The sequence below is a fragment of the Electrona antarctica genome (assembly GCF_951216825.1).
Source record: "Electrona antarctica genome assembly, contig: scaffold_25, whole genome shotgun sequence".
NCBI lineage: Eukaryota > Metazoa > Chordata > Actinopteri > Myctophiformes > Myctophidae > Electrona > Electrona antarctica.
Window position 1 is genome coordinate 1,243,855 of NW_027637034.1, and position 16,049 is coordinate 1,259,903.

The following is a 16,049-nucleotide window of genomic DNA, read 5'->3' on the forward strand; positions in this document are numbered from 1 at the left end:
AAAATCAGGGTCATTTTCTGAAGGTTTCTTTTTTTCTTCCATTTGGGAACCAGTGTATATTCTATGAGGAGCTGTCTGCAGTAATGACCTTTCTGTCTTGATGAAAAATAACCAAATTAATACCAAGATGTATTTAAAATGGTGCACGAGTTAACTATTTAGAGGAGGGCCACCTAAACAACATCTTTATGCACGGTGGATCACCGTATTGGTTGCAGGACCCCAGTAGTTTAATTCATAGATGAGTCATAATCATATTCTCAAGCATTTTTATAATTGAAAGTTCTCTGACATCTCTTAAAATGTATATTTTCATTGTATTAATAATGTTTTTATGGTGCCTCTATGAAATGATATGGAGAGAAAAATCAATTGTTGTGACTCGGGAGGCAGACAATTACACATTGTACACACATGGCGCGCGTGCTGATGATGAAAGATCCCATTCACAATTTAGCATTCAAATACTTATTCCTTTGTTAATCCAATATTCCAATGCAATAAAATAAAGTTTTTTTTATAGCGGTTTTCCCTACTTTAGAAGTGAGTTGGGGATGCGTCCTACAGGCTGAGGAGTTCATGTGCAGTTCAACACTGCATGCGTGATGACATATTTGTATTGGGTTATTGGCATGAGAAAACGTACGTTTACATTGGCAAAGCAAGTGTCAAAGTATCAGTCTTGTTACTTCAGCACCATGGACAGACAGCAAATGGGAATCATCTCTCTTTCTCTCACACACACACACGCTCACACACGTACACTCACAATTTAGCATTCTAATACTTATTAGTCGTTAATCCAATGCAATAAAAATATGTTTTATAGTGGTTTCCCTAGAAGTTAATTGCTTATGCGTCCTGGCTTGTAGATCAGCTTTTTTGTGATCCGTGATGCATGCATCCGATTTTTACATTTCTATTCTATTGAGTGGTTAATCATCAAAACATAATCGATACACAGAAGTGGGCCTAACAGACACTTCAGAAACAGAAATGATGAGCTTTTATTTTACCATTGGCCCCGCATTTGGGGGATTTCACCCTGTCAAACCACTCTGTCGATCATCAATGAGAGTGCATGGGAAACGGTACTACTGTCTGTCATGTATTATGTCTAGGGATGGAGCCCGAAAATCAGGCAGAGCGCAGAACTTGTGCTCTGCTGTGAAGTTATGTTTGGCAGCAAGGTTACAGTTAGTTAATACGTGTCTGTGCGCGCTGCCGCCGCTGCGCAAATCATAATTATATTACGATTTGCTGCGCAAATCATAATTCATACACAGAACAGAAAGCAGGACATAGCCTACACACAAGACAGAGGTATTAAGCATTCATTTTATTACAGGAGTTATAGGCCGCTACACTGTTCATCGGAATGGCGGGGTTTAAACCCCTTTTCGATAGGCCCGCCATTCCGAATAGACTTTTTCGGAGTGAGTGTTCGAAATAGGGGGGTTTCAAAGTGGGGGTGTTTCTAAGTGGCGGGCTTCGGAATGCCAATCTGTTCCCCAGTTGGTTAGCGGTGAAATGAGCCTCCTCATTCGGACAGAGTGAGCAGAGAGGTGGGCAGTGGAAGTTATTAGCACCTTGCTGCTTGGAGTGCAGTTTGGTTTTGCGGGGGAAAAAAACGTTTGAAACGCGAAACAATACCGAACGGACAATCAGTTAACACACTTTGATTTGATTTAAAAGCATGTTATTGACTCTGAAGCCTTATGTATTGTTGATCGCCATTAATTGGACAATGCGTATCGGGTTGGTCTTGTGTAGGTTAGGTTGTGTGAAAATACACGACATTCGCAACTTCGCATTGCACTTTACAACTTTGATCTAGGGCAGTGAGCATCTCTGTGTGCATTTTCACATGTCTTCCGTGACTCGAATGATGTAGGTAGGCTATAGCTCGCCTGAGTCGCCTCTAAGCACAGCGTACACAAGTTTACCCCATGTCGCACAATGCAAACTGAAGAAATAAGTATGAAGACCCCCCCCCCCCCACACACACACACACACACACACACACACACACACACTCACACGTACGTCCATCCCCTCATGTGAAAGCCTGGTAACACGAGGTTACCCCCATGCTGCAGATCTACAGGGCAGTACAAGCTCACAATGTCGCACCATGCAAAGAAATAAGCATGAGGACCCCTGTCCCCCCCCCCCCCCCCGTCCATCCCCCCATGCAGATCTACAAGCTCAGTCACTCACAATGCGTCGCAATGTGAGCTTGTAGATTTTCAATTTGACAAAATGTATAGAGCTGAAATGGTTGATGTACTGTATGTTTTGTAATAATCAAAATCTACAAACTAATTGATAAATAAAGTTTTCAAATAAATGTAGTGGAGTAAAAGTACAATATTTGGATCCAATATGTAATGAAGTAATAGTGTTGGAAATTGGAAATATTCAAGTAGGCTAAAGTAGCCTACACATAGGCTACTTGTATTACAAAATTATAATTAAGTACAGTACACAAGTAAATGTACTTAGTTGCTTTCCACCACTGTCTCTTTTATCTTCAAAATAAATACAGAAGTAAAATCTAACTGAACCAATTGGCTGGCATGGAATTGGAAACAAGCCTAGGTTGATGCTAGACATCAGCATTATAATTACTAAAAGATGTGGGAGGGGAGTAGCTGGGATGAGGGTGTGGCGGAGAAAATTATTTGCATGAGTTGGATTACACAGGGGCACAGCTGAGGCCATTGTGGTACTGCAGCTAAAACAGCTTCAGAAGCACATAAAGCAATGTCATGGACTGGTTATATGCTGAGTGAGGCTCAAACCATTAGAAATATGCTTGAGGGAAATATACAATATGATATTCAGTATTAAAAACACATTTAAAATGCATGTTATTTGCACTTTAAGCATTCAATCAATAGAATAATACAAATACAATAAGCGACAGTAAAACATAGGTCGACAAAGCACCTTGGACACCATTGGCAACTCGATTTCAAATTGTCAGTTTCGTCCAAAATGTTTTAAAAAAATCTAATATTTGAAAAATAGTCTCAAGTAATGTAAAATACACACGATGTGGACATGCCCTGTGGTGACGGTACATCATTATCAGACTTAATTTGATCCTTCAACTTCTTGTTTATGCCCTAAAATGACTGGATATAGCTAAGCACCCGCTAAGCCTACAGGTTACTATAAAATGACTGGATATAGGCTATAGCTGTTCCATAGCTGCTCCCCACTGTATTACACTGTACCATGGCTCCCTCTAGTGACCGTTTATATTTAGTGCACCGTACGCTCCAGCAGCGCTAGTGCGCATGTGCACAGTGCACAACGATATGTGAGTTTTCCGGCTGCTAGGTATTAGTTTCGGTAGCTGCTGCTAAAATCCACAGACAGAACAACAATAAGAAGTTTGTTAAAACAACATTATGGCGTCTGACTGTTGACACTTTAATATGCACAGAACACTAAAAGGTGGTTTGAAAACAGTGTGGTCGTTAAGCAGCAGGAGCACGTTTGTTTGTCAGCAGCTAAACTACTGAAAGAAACGCAGCTACAGGTAAAAAGAAGAAGGATTCACCACGTTGTGTTTTTACTACATGTATCTTTTAACTTATTGACTCATCTTTTAACATGGAACGTGAGTCGAATGTCTCTCTGCTTGTTTGTTATAAATGTGATCATAATAAACAACCAGTGTACCAGCAGCAACAATAATACAGTCTATAGGCCTACATTGTTTGGTTGCATCTTGTTGATGCCACTATTATTATTACTAATGTAACCACAACGTTACAGCAATTTGTTGTAGTTATGATACAGTATCCTACATATTTTGATTGTCCACAAATATAACCTTTTTCCTTCTGTTTTAAGATTTTCTTTCACATTGTTTAAATGATCATTATAGACTAGCAATAACCTCACCTATCTCCCAGACTCTGTCCCTAGTTAGAGTTCAGAGTATTAATGAATGTAGAATTATGTGCAGGATGCAATTTTTATAGAAATGTGAGGGACTTTGTTTATTTAACTAATTCTTTAATTAGTTTTTTTTTTTTTACTCCTCTCTCACACTCTCATGCCAGTGTGCCAGTGCACCCTCCTTTGTGCCAACGTTGGCACTGGTGCCTAAGGTTGCCCAGCCCTGCTGTAGGCTCTAGACTAGGGATGGATCCGATTTAGCCCCTCTCGGGACCCTCCATTTGACATTTTGATGTCACTTTACGTAGGGTCCCTATGCATTACAGTTAGTTAATTTAAAATGTATTTGTGTGTGCTCGTGCTCCGGACAAGTGACTTTTGTGCCCGGACAAGTTAATGGGAAATGTACTTGTCCGCAGGACAAGTCCCTCAAAAAGTTAATGTCAAGCCCTGCAAGCAATGCAAATGTAGATTGTAAACGAGTAGGATATTTACTCTGTCCACTGTAATGTTAATGTGATTGTCAAGTGAACTTAGAGCTCCATGTCTTCATGAACCAAGCATTGAAACCGTACCAACTAAACCTTTGTCATGCTCTATTATTGTGTCAGTCTTAGAATGACCATTCAGGTAATGCATAACATTTGAAATTTTTTTCCTGTCTTGTTCATACGCTGAAAACTTTGCCTCAAACCCACTTTAACACAATGAGTGCTGCCTGCTGGACGAAAGTGGTATGACACTTGGGTGCCGGTGATTTCAATCCGCTTTTGGCATCCATCTTGGATACTAAAGTATTAGCGTTTATTACCAAGCTAAAATAAGGCCAATCCTTGCTCTAGAAAACGCCAATGTTCCATCCACGATCACTGGATAATCAGAAATGACCTCCGAACACTATCCGAGAATAGTTAAACCACACTCTAGTAGGCCTAGTAATTCATGAATCCCATAATCTCAAGATTCTTATTAACCCTTAGACAGATTACTACTGGAAAACACGTGGAGTTTTGCATTAGTCTTTTCTGCCCTGTACGTGATTTTCCGTAGTTCTCTTTTTTTACTAATACCAATACATTAATTCGGTCCGCACCTCTGTATTGAGTATTGAGCATAAATATCAACTACATTTCCCAGAATTCCCGTGTCACGTGACACACGTGTATGCTTTCCTATTGGAAACTGACGCCCAGCCCCCAGTGAACAGGGGGGTTGGTTGACTCCTCCGAGGTGGGCACTGGAGGAAGAGTTTTTCAGCCAGGTTTGCAGTCGCCGCAAAAAAAACAATCTGAAAAATGATCCATCCGTGTCCAGTGGCATTCTCCAGTCCCAGACCGTTGGCCGGGCTGCAACATCCACCCTCGCGGATTACACGTGTGCAATGTTTTTTCTTCTCCCCACCGGAGTTACCACCAAGGCTGATGCCTTCGCTAAAAGGTAATTTTATTGTATTCGAAAATGCCCTAATATGACATGTCTAGTAAGACGATCCCTATATTTGGCCCGAGCCGACCTAGTGCTGATATCAGATAGATGTGGTAGAACCATATATGGATAGATCTAACTGGTTTAGTCATCGTGACAGGCATAGTCGGAGAATATATAACAAGGGTCGGTACTATAGGTGATCGACGTAGCTAACAAAAACATCTGATCAAATGAATGTATTGTACTGTGTCTTTGTGGGCCGAATCGTGGCATCGTGGCATACAAATAGATGTTTGTATAATTAGTATCACGATAAAATAATATGGCGACGTTAGAATGACACCACCAATGAGTGATCGCGTGTAATGTAGCTGCCCAGCGTATATCCAGCACCATCACGTCACCACATTCCACTGGCTGTTGGCTAGTAGTAGTTGCTAACAAACACTGCACAAATGGTACTGGCTATTGGCCGGGCCACAAGCCCGGGCAATAGCCAGTACCAATGTTGCTGGATGATTGCGACGCAATGGTGCTGGATATACCCTGGGCAGCTAGCTACATTACCACCGATCACTCATTGGTGTTTCATTCTAACGTTGCCATATTATTTTATCGTGATACTACTTATACAAGCATCTATTTGTATTTGTCATGCCACGACTCGGCCCACAAAGACACTGCACAATAAAATCATTGATCGCCAGCAGCCGGGTAAAACGCCATGTAATAGTAGCGTGCACTGACTACAGCTAAAATGTTTATTTCTTTTTATATATTTAGAACTGGCATCAGATGAGGAGGAGGAGGAGGAGGATGAAGAGTCAAGACTGCGATGGCGTTCTCCGACACTGAACCGGATTCATTCATTCATTCATTTCAGGGGGGGCAGTTTTTGGGTGTTTTTTTTATTTAGCCTACTCACACATAACCTGACTCCGCCAGATGGGGCAGCAGAGAGTACACTGGGTTCCCCCCTCCTGCTCCCATCTGGGAACTCTCAGGCAGACTTGATGCCCGGCCACAAAACGGCCTGGCCAATCAGCAGCAGCTAGAAGCGAAGTTGCTCACAAAATGGCCTGGCCAATCAGCAGCAGCTAGTAGAAGCTAGAAGCTGCTGCTAGAAGTTGCTAGAAGCTGCTGCTGATTGGCCAGGCCGTTTTGTGGCCGGGCATCAAGTCTGCCTGAGAGTTCCCAGATGGGAGCAGGAGGGGGGAACACAGTGTACACTCTGCTGCCCCATATGGCGGAGTCAGGTTAACTCACACACACACACACCGTCAAGGACTGGGTTTGGGGACATTTGGGAGGAGTAGCTCTGATCCATAGCTCTAAATGCGCATTTAGAGCTATGGATCAGAGCTAGGGGAGGAGTAACTGTTTTGTATGTAGGCCTATTTATTTTCTGTAATATTTATCATTTTATTATGTTAGTAGTCGTAAAAAATAAAAGACGCTTTTACAATGAGTTAGACCTGTCATGACTATTTTGTTCACTATTGTGAGGTTTATTGTATATGACTAAGCAAGTTTCAACTGTGATTTACTCTGTAACGGTAGATGGTAATAACTCAATTTCTTTTTTATAATACAGTATACATTCAAGTCTATATTTTGATACATATCATGGGCACCAAGTCATATCAAAACAATGTCCTTGGATGTGTTTTTTATCAAAACTGTGTTTCTTCATAACAGGTTTTTGAGATACATGCATGAATAGACAAGGTACTGGTAAGACTATGTAAACATGGTATATATCAAAATGTGCGTTAGAATGTCTAATTTTACCCCAAAAAAGAATTGAGTTTATATGATGTTCCAATTTCAGAGCTATGGGGACTTTTAGCTGGATAGGTCAGATTGATCATGACTGACCATGCTATTTATAGATGGCAAAATATCTACAGTGGTACATGTGAGAAACTTTTTATTTTATTTTAATTGAACTAGACAACTCACCCTTTAAAATGAGATATTGCATGGCTATGTATGCCCAGCAGAAAAAAAGTTATTTAGAAAATAAAACTTCAACCGGGCATAACTTTTTTTGGTTGTCCTAGAAACAGAAACAGTGTAAATGCAGGCTCTTTTAAATGGCTTCCAACACAAGAACTAAACATTTTATCAACTCAGTTCATTTTTTTGCTGGAAGCAGACAAGTCAAGCTTTCTCTGAAGGTCTTTCGTTGTCACACATTCACAACAGAGAATTTTCAATAAATCATTCAAAAACGCCATTCTGCCATAGAGAAGTCTACAAACTATATAGAAATCCTTGAAACTCTCAAAGAGTTAAAGTCCTGATTCACTTGATTTCAGACCGGTGTATGGAGTCCAGACTGCAGGTGAAAATGAACTCTCCAGACTCGGCCAAGGATATTTCTATTAAACAGGAGGAACCTGAAGACATCTCTATTAAACAGGAGGAACCTGAAGACATCTCTATTAAACAGGAGGAACCTGAAGACATCTCTATTAAACAGGAGGAACTTGAAGACCACCCAACCCGTAGTATGTATTTTCACTTGGCCTAAATGTTTTACTGTACCTAAAGGTGGCCTTACACTAGCCGATAATCGGGCATTTTTGACGCTCGGGGGGTGCCCGACCGCTCAAAGCGCGATCGGGATCGGCCCGATCAATATCAAGAATGTTTGATATTTGCTCTGCCCCGCTCCGATTATCCTGTAGTGTGTGGTGCTATCAGATTTCAGATTGAAAAAAATCGGCTAGTGTAAGGCCACCTTTACCCTAATCCAAACCTTGATGCTGAGCGGGGAGACATCGTCACTTTGGAATATTTTGCAATACTACCAAGCGATTACACCTTTTTAAAGTGGATTTTCATGACAAGCAACTCAGCGGTCGGTGTAATCGCTGTTCAAAGGTAACTTTAAACATAGGCAGTCTAGCCTGAAAGACGGCCGTAAATTGTCGGCATTCATCCTGTTAAGGATCACATTTTTATTACACAACAAAAATACAAAGAACCACTCTTTAAATAAAATAACCCTTTCCACTTTTTTTTTAACTAAAATGTTTCTGAAATTCCAGCCCAACAAAAATCACTACATAAACATTTTTTTCTTTCTTTCTTTAACATGATAATGTTGACAGGAGTCAGCAGTAGGTTGCGTGCTCTGCTCGCACACATGTAGGCCATCCATGGCCAGCATGTGTGCAAAGCGCAAGTTGGAAGCTCGACAGATCTCTGATTTCAAATCATTCATGTCCAAATAAGGCCTTAAGGTGGCCTTACACTAGCCGATAAACAAGAATGTTTGATATTTGCTCTGCCCCGCTCCGATTATCCTCCTGTTGTTGTGAGAGGTGGATGTTCCGGCGAGATGTTATAGGTGATAACCTCAGTTTTCTTGGCATTTAGCCTAAGGCCAACATTGGCACACTCCAGCTCTACTCTGTTCAGGAGTTCCTGAGCTTGTTCCACGTTGTCGGAGAGCAGGCTGATGTCATCCGCATAGTCCAGGTCTGTCAGGACTACTTTGGGATGTCGTCTCGACCTCCTTGGTGTTAGGGTGAAGCCAAGATCCTGCTCTCGTCCACTGATGGCTTTCCTGAGTGCATAGTCCAGGACTATGATGAAGTGGAAGGGAGCTAGGGTATCCCCCTGCATTACCCCAGCCTGGATATCAAACTCCTCGCTGTTGCCATCTGGGGTCACCACCTTGGCCCTTGTTCCTGCATACATGGTCTCTATTGCCCTGAGCAAGTTGGGAGGGACACCATAGGCCTTAAGGATCTTCACCATTGTGCCTCTGTGAATCGAGTCAAATGCCTTTTTGAAGTCGATGAAGCAGAGAACAGCAGTCAAGTTATCCTTCTTCACCTCCTCAATCATTCTCCTCAGTGCCAAGATCTGTGCTACGGTAGTTCTCCCCTCTCTGAAGCCATTTTGGTTCTCCCTCAGGAGAGGGTCGATGGCATGCCGTATCCTGTTTAGGATCATTCTGTTGTAAACCTTTGCAGTGATACAAGTTAGGCTGATGCCTCGGTAGTTGTCTGGCTTTGAGAGGTCCCCTGCTTTAGGCACTGGAATGATGTTAGACAGAGACCATATTTCAGAGACCATGTTCATTAGTGCCAGGTTGCAAAACTCCAGGGTGAGGTCATCAAGGTCACAGTTCTTTAGGACCTCTGGGGGTATGCCATCTGGCCCAGCACTCTTGCCCTCCCTCACTGTGGATTTCGCCTTGGAAAGCTCACTGGTCGAGAAGGGACCATCTTCGATGTCCAGGCCCTGTAGGATTGCTGGCACATCCTCCTCAACTCCATCCGCTGCTGTACCCAGGAGCCCCCGGAAGTGGCCGAACCAGGTAGTCACCCTGTCCTCTGGGCTGTGTCCCTCCACCTGTCCCTCCTTAGCTCTCTACCGCCCAGTCATCTCATTGATGACTCTCCAGGCCTCCCCATATTGCCGTTCACCATGCGCTGCCTGCACTCTTTGTATGCTCTCCATCAGTTCCTCTCCTTTTATGGTGTCGTATGTACTGAAGAGAAACTGCTTGGCTTCATTCAGTACAACACGTCTCTCCACGGTTGGTTCCGTGCTTCCTCCACCCTGCTGCGTGCAGCTACAACCTCCGGATGTCTGGACCGCATGGACACTCTGGCTTTGTCCAGCATTGGCACGCACAGCCTGGTCGCCTCCTCATTCGCAACAACGAATCTCTCGTATTCGCTGCTGGGCTCAGCTCCCTTGTCCAGCTGCCGAAAGCGCTTCCTAACCTCCTCCGTGTACCTGGCTTGCAGGCATGGGTCGGCTGCGGATGCCTTCCAGTCGTGCCGGATCTTGGGGCTTGGCTTGGGGACCCTGAGGCTCAGTTGCACCCTCATGGAGACCACGCGGTGGTCAGAGCCCACAGAGCTGAAAGTGCTGAACGATTCAGCATTCAAGATGGAGCTCCTCCACTTTCGCCTTACAAGTATGTAGTCCAGCTGACGTACAGTACCTGTGGCTCGGTCTCGGAAGGTCCATCTCTTGCCTGTTCTTTTCTGGAACATGGTGTTCGCTGCCAGGAGCTGGTGTTCCATGAGGAGGGCGTTGAGGTGTGTGCCATTGCGGTTGGTAGAGTCGTGGTATTGGAAGGGTACGTCCTCTGGACCGAGCCTTGCATTGAAGTCCCCCAGGATTGCCAGGAAGTTGTGTGCTGGGACGTCTCGGACTGCTGTTGCAAGGTCCTCGTAGAACTTCACCACTTCCACAGATTACACGACTATGACTGTTGTTACTGGGTTGCCTGAGAACTCTGCGATGAGGATCCTATCGGTATGGTGGTAAACCCGACGGAGAGCCTTACGTGCCAGAGAACCCAGCATTAGCCCTACACCCCCTGTTGCAGCCTGGGCCTCGTTTCGCCACGCAGCTGAAGTGATGAGCGTGCATCTCTCCACTCTGCAGTACACGATCCGCTCTTCAGTGTGCACTCTTCTGTGTTCTTGGATCCCCAGGATCTCTACTCCACACTTCTCCGCACAGTGTGCTAGCTCCACCAATCTTGCTTCTTCTACACTGTGCATGCGTTGAAGGTTCCCATTACAAATGGTCTCCGACAACGCAAGAGTGCATTGGACGGGGTGCTGTGATCGGACAGGGCCCTCCCTTGCGGGTTTAAGGTCCTATCGTCATGGTGTCCTCCGGGAGGAGGACCAGCACCACCGTCCTCTGCGATGTTCCTGCGGACTCCCGCCGCTGGAAGTATAGGATTTGGGATGACTGTGTTCTTCATGGTTGGCTTTACAATGCTAATTAACGACTGTGGGGCGCAACTCCTCGCAGTCCTGGTTTTAGTTCAGAGTGTCCTTATCCTAGATGGGTTGCCTTCCACGGCTATGAGCCCCATCTGCCCATGCTATTTGCCCATAGCTGGGACAGTGGTTGGCAGGCGCCAGGGCGTGTCCACACACCGGTGGGCCTGCGCGCCTTGCCTCTGGGGCCCACTGCTGCTCCGAGGTCCCCTACAGTTTGGCCTGGGACCGCAAGGTACCCAGTTACCGTGTGTGGCCACGAGGAGGCACTGCAGAAGTATTGGCGGTGGAGCGGCTTTGTACCAGCAGGAGGAGACTTACGCACTCGGCTCCTCTTTTCACCCTCCGCGAGGAGGGCTAGCCGGCGGCAGTAGCTGAAAGCAGAGTAGCAAGCAGAAGCAGCATGCACAACATGCACTAACTACAAGCACTACTACAGTTCTACTGCACTACGCATCACACAGCCCTGCATGCACGCACGCACACACACACTGCTGCTAGATGACTCATTTGAACACTCATTTGTTTTACCATCATTTTGAAACCTTTTTAAGGCTGTCAAAATTATTGCGTTAACGGTGTTAATCAATTGCGTTAATTAATTGCATTAAAAATACCCGCAGTGTTGTCCCTGTACGCGTTCAATGAATGATCGTTCACAAATCCGTTTATTTTTTGTTGAACTGAACGTACTGTATTTCTGCTTGATGAACGTCATTGTGAACGCGTTCATTCTGGGCATGTGTGAACCACTCTCTGACAGTTCACTTCAAACAGTGTCCCAGATTTCCATAGAGCCTTCTAGGAGAAAACCAGCTAAAACACACCCTAAACATAGAGTCTTCTAGGAGAAAACCAGCTAAAACACACCCTAAACATAGAGCTTTCTAGGAGAAAACCAGCTAAAACAAAAACACTGAGGTAAACTTGATGTTGGTTGATTAAACACAACGTGCTAGGCTGCCACCGAAAACTAGCTTCCCGTAGCTTATTACTTTTGCGCTGTGTAACGTCGCTTCGGCCAACAAAACACAGCTCTCAAGTGAAGCTTGACTGGTGCTTGACTTGTGCTTCGTTGTACGATGTGTTGCATGCTGAAAATAGTTGATCTACAAGCTCACAACGCATCACATCCACAATATGTTGTGAGTTTGTAGATCGGCTATTTGCAGGTACGCGGAAATATGCAGAATGTGAGACATTTAGAAACTTTAGCCTTCACAATATTATAGAGCAGCAGTTTATTCAGAGTGACAACGTTTCGATCTAAACGAACGTCATCAGGTATCCTAATAATAAAGGTTGTTTAGACCGAAACGTTCTCACTCTAAATAAACTGCTGCTCTATAAGTGAAGACAGTGTGCGGGACCCTTTTCTTCTCATGATTTGCATTCGGTTGCTGGCTCCTACAGACCTGTCCTTGTAGGTATGCACAAGGCCTTTTCTCTACAAAGCTTTCACAAACCTGGGCTTCCATAACACCTCAACAGTGCCACAGGCTGATCACCTCCATGCCACGCCCCGTTGATGAAATAATTTGTTCAAAAGTAGCCCAGACCAAGTATTAACTGCATACATTAATATTCTTTTCAGATGGTCAACATTTCTCGTTTAAAAAAATAATTTTTTTAGTGGTCTCGTAAAATATTCTAATTCATTGAGATAGGACTTTTTGATTTTCATGAGCTGTACGCCATAATCATCAATATTAAAACAATAAAAGGCTTCAATTATTTCAGTTGTTGTGTAATGAATCTAAAATATATAAAGGTTTATTTATTTTTATTACATTATGGCAAATAATGAACTTTTTCAGATTATTCTAATTCGTTGGGATGGACCTGTATATCTTCGGGATTAATTAATTAATTAATTAATATCGTTACATGCCTAGTGGGCACCTAAACATTGTACGTGGGCACCTCAGAGTTAAATTGGCTTTTTTTTCCAAAAATGTAAAATAAATAAATATGGAATTCATTTGTATTGTATAATGTAATGTGTGGACTAGGCATGCCACGGTATGAGATTTTACAGTACGGTACGGTGCCGGTATTGATAACCTATACCTCGGTATTCCACGGTATTTATATTAAAAAAAAAAAAAAACTCCTTATAAGCCCTTCTTTGTTCCCCAACTTGTAGGCCTACATATCTTATTTTTTTATTTTTACCTTTTATGATAATTTGAATTTTGTTATTTGTCATGTGACTTGTCATGATTATGAATTGAAACCGAATGGAAACAAGACTGCAATGAATCAATAGCTATTCCCCACTGTATTTCACTGTACTATGGCTCCCCCTAATGGCCGTTTTGTACCCTGCACGCTGGATCAGAGGTAGTGCAATCTGCGCATGCTCACAACTGCGTGCCTCTGTGTTGACAGTTCACACTTTTAGTTTAGTACATGTGGAAATATGGAATATACAATTGGATCTGGGTGTCTTTCAGCAACACTAACTCAACGGTAGGAAGCAACTTTTCAATCTACTGCAGCTGTGTGGTGAAAATAAATGTTTTGCCTTAGTCTGCGAGTGGAGTTGCACTGCATGCGCAGCATGCGCCGCCCACCAACGCTGTATTAAAATACCGTAAGCTCGGAAATCTCACGGTATCAACACCGTGGCTGTTCCTGTCGCGGTAAGTCCATTAAGTAGTGTCTACTACCTCTAAACAACATTCCCTTTGTCTGTGTTTCCAATACAGTGTTGCATCATCAGTCTGGCTTCCCTGTTCTACCAGAGGTGAAAGAACGAAGAAGCTTGGCTAAGCAAAAATGCCACTGTTGTGATCAGTGTGGTAAAAGCTTCCCTACAATGTCCAGCCTTAAAGGACACCAGATAATTCACACTGGAGAGAAACCCTATGGATGTGATCAGTGTGGACAACACTTCTCTACAATGGGAAACCTTAAAACACACCAGAGAATTCACACTGGAGAGAAACCCTATGGATGTGATCAGTGTGGACAACACTTCTCTCAAATGAACACCCTTAAAACACACCAGAGAATTCATACTGGTGAGAAACCCTATGGATGTGATCAGTGTGGACAACACTTCTCTACAATGGGACACCTTAAAACACACCAGAGAATTCATACTGGTGAGAAACCCTATGGATGTGATCAGTGTGGACAACACTTCTCTCAAATGAACACCCTTACAACACACCAGAGAATTCACACTGGAGAGAAACCCTATGGATGTGATCAGTGTGGACAAAATTTCTCTCGAATGGACAGCCTTAAAGGACACCAGATAATTCACACTGGAGAGAAACCCTATGGATGTGATCAGTGTGGACAACACTTCTCTACAAAGGGACACCTTAAAACACACCAGAGAATTCATACTGGTGAGAAACCCTATGGATGTGATCAGTGTGGACAACACTTCTCTCAAATGAACACCCTTAAAACACACCAGAGAATTCACACTGGAGAGAAACCCTATGGATGTGATGAGTGTGGACAACACTTCTCTACAATGGGACACCTTAAAACACACCAGATAATTCATACTGGTGAGAAACCCTATGGATGTGATCAGTGTGGACAACATTTCTCTCGAATGAACACCCTTAAAACACACCAGAGAATTCACACTGGAGAGAAACCCTATGGATGTGATCAGTGTGGACAACACTTCTCTACAATGGGACACCTTAAAACACACCAGAGAATTCATACTGGTGAGAAACCCTATGGATGTGATCAGTGTGGACAACATTTCTCTCGAATGGACAACCTTAAAACACACCAGATAATTCACACTGGAGAGAAACCCTATGGATGTGATGAGTGTGGACAACACTTCTCTACAATGGGACACCTTAAAACACACCAGAGAATTCATACTGGTGAGAAACCCTATGGATGTGATCAGTGTGGACAACATTTCTCTCGAATGGACAACCTTAAAACACACCAGATAATACACACTGGAGAGAAACCCTATGGATGTGATCAGTGTGGACAACGCTTCTCTCAAATGAACAGCCTTAAAACACACCAGAGAATTCATACTGGTGAGAAACCCTATGGATGTGATCAGTGTGGACAACATTTCTCTCGAATGAACACCCTTAAAACACACCAGAGAATTCACACTGGAGAGAAACCCTATGGATGTGATCAGTGTGGACAACACTTCTCTACAATGGGACACCTTAAAACACACCAGAGAATTCATACTGGTGAGAAACCCTATGGATGTGATCAGTGTGGACAACGCTTCTCTCAAATGAACAGCCTTAAAACACACCAGAGAATTCACACTGGAGAAAAACCTTATGGATGTGATCAGTGTGGGAAACACTTCTCTGACAAGTCTACCCTCAGAAAACACCAGAAAACTCACACTGAAGAGAAACCCAAATGATTGTTGTGTGTGGAAAAGCTTTTGGTATATTTTTGTGAACATACAGCTGTATGTTTAGTTTAACTTGTTAATGGATTTTCTTATTTGACCTTTTAGACATTTTAAACATTTTAAATTAGACACATTGTCTGTGACAGGCAGGAAATTAGCACATAATCACATTTTGTACATATGTTGTTGTAAGTATATGGGTGAAATAAAACGTGTTACAAAATACACATGACTGTTCTTTTAGATTTATGCCGACTCCTGCTTTGACTTAACTCACGTTCACATGATGTTTTTAAGGTTTATTATAAACCAGCAGTATTTATGTTTTAGATGAATTAAACATGAAGCTTACAAAGCAATCTCACAGTTAGCAGTTTATTTCTAGAATGCTTTGTGTGCTGAAGTGGTCTCAGTCTATCTATGGACACAGCAATGTGCTTTTGGGGCAATCTTAACTTGTAAACAGCATGCAAAACAAAAGGATTAGGATTACTCAAATCATATAAAGCTGCAACTTAGAAATAAAATGTTATACAGATTTAACCAATGCATATGGTAAA

At 43.0% G+C, this 16,049-nt stretch overlaps 1 long non-coding RNA gene across 1 annotated transcript; it reads left to right on the forward strand.

Annotated features, from left to right (window-relative positions):
• Window positions 1-3,384: 3,384 nt before the first annotated feature.
• Window positions 3,385-14,865, forward strand: LOC306919467. Its single transcript, XR_013789542.1, has 3 exons — window positions 3,385-3,550; window positions 7,665-7,856; window positions 13,823-14,865. It is a non-coding gene; the product is annotated as an uncharacterized lncRNA (long non-coding RNA).
• The last annotated feature ends 1,184 nt before the right edge of the window (window positions 14,866-16,049 follow it).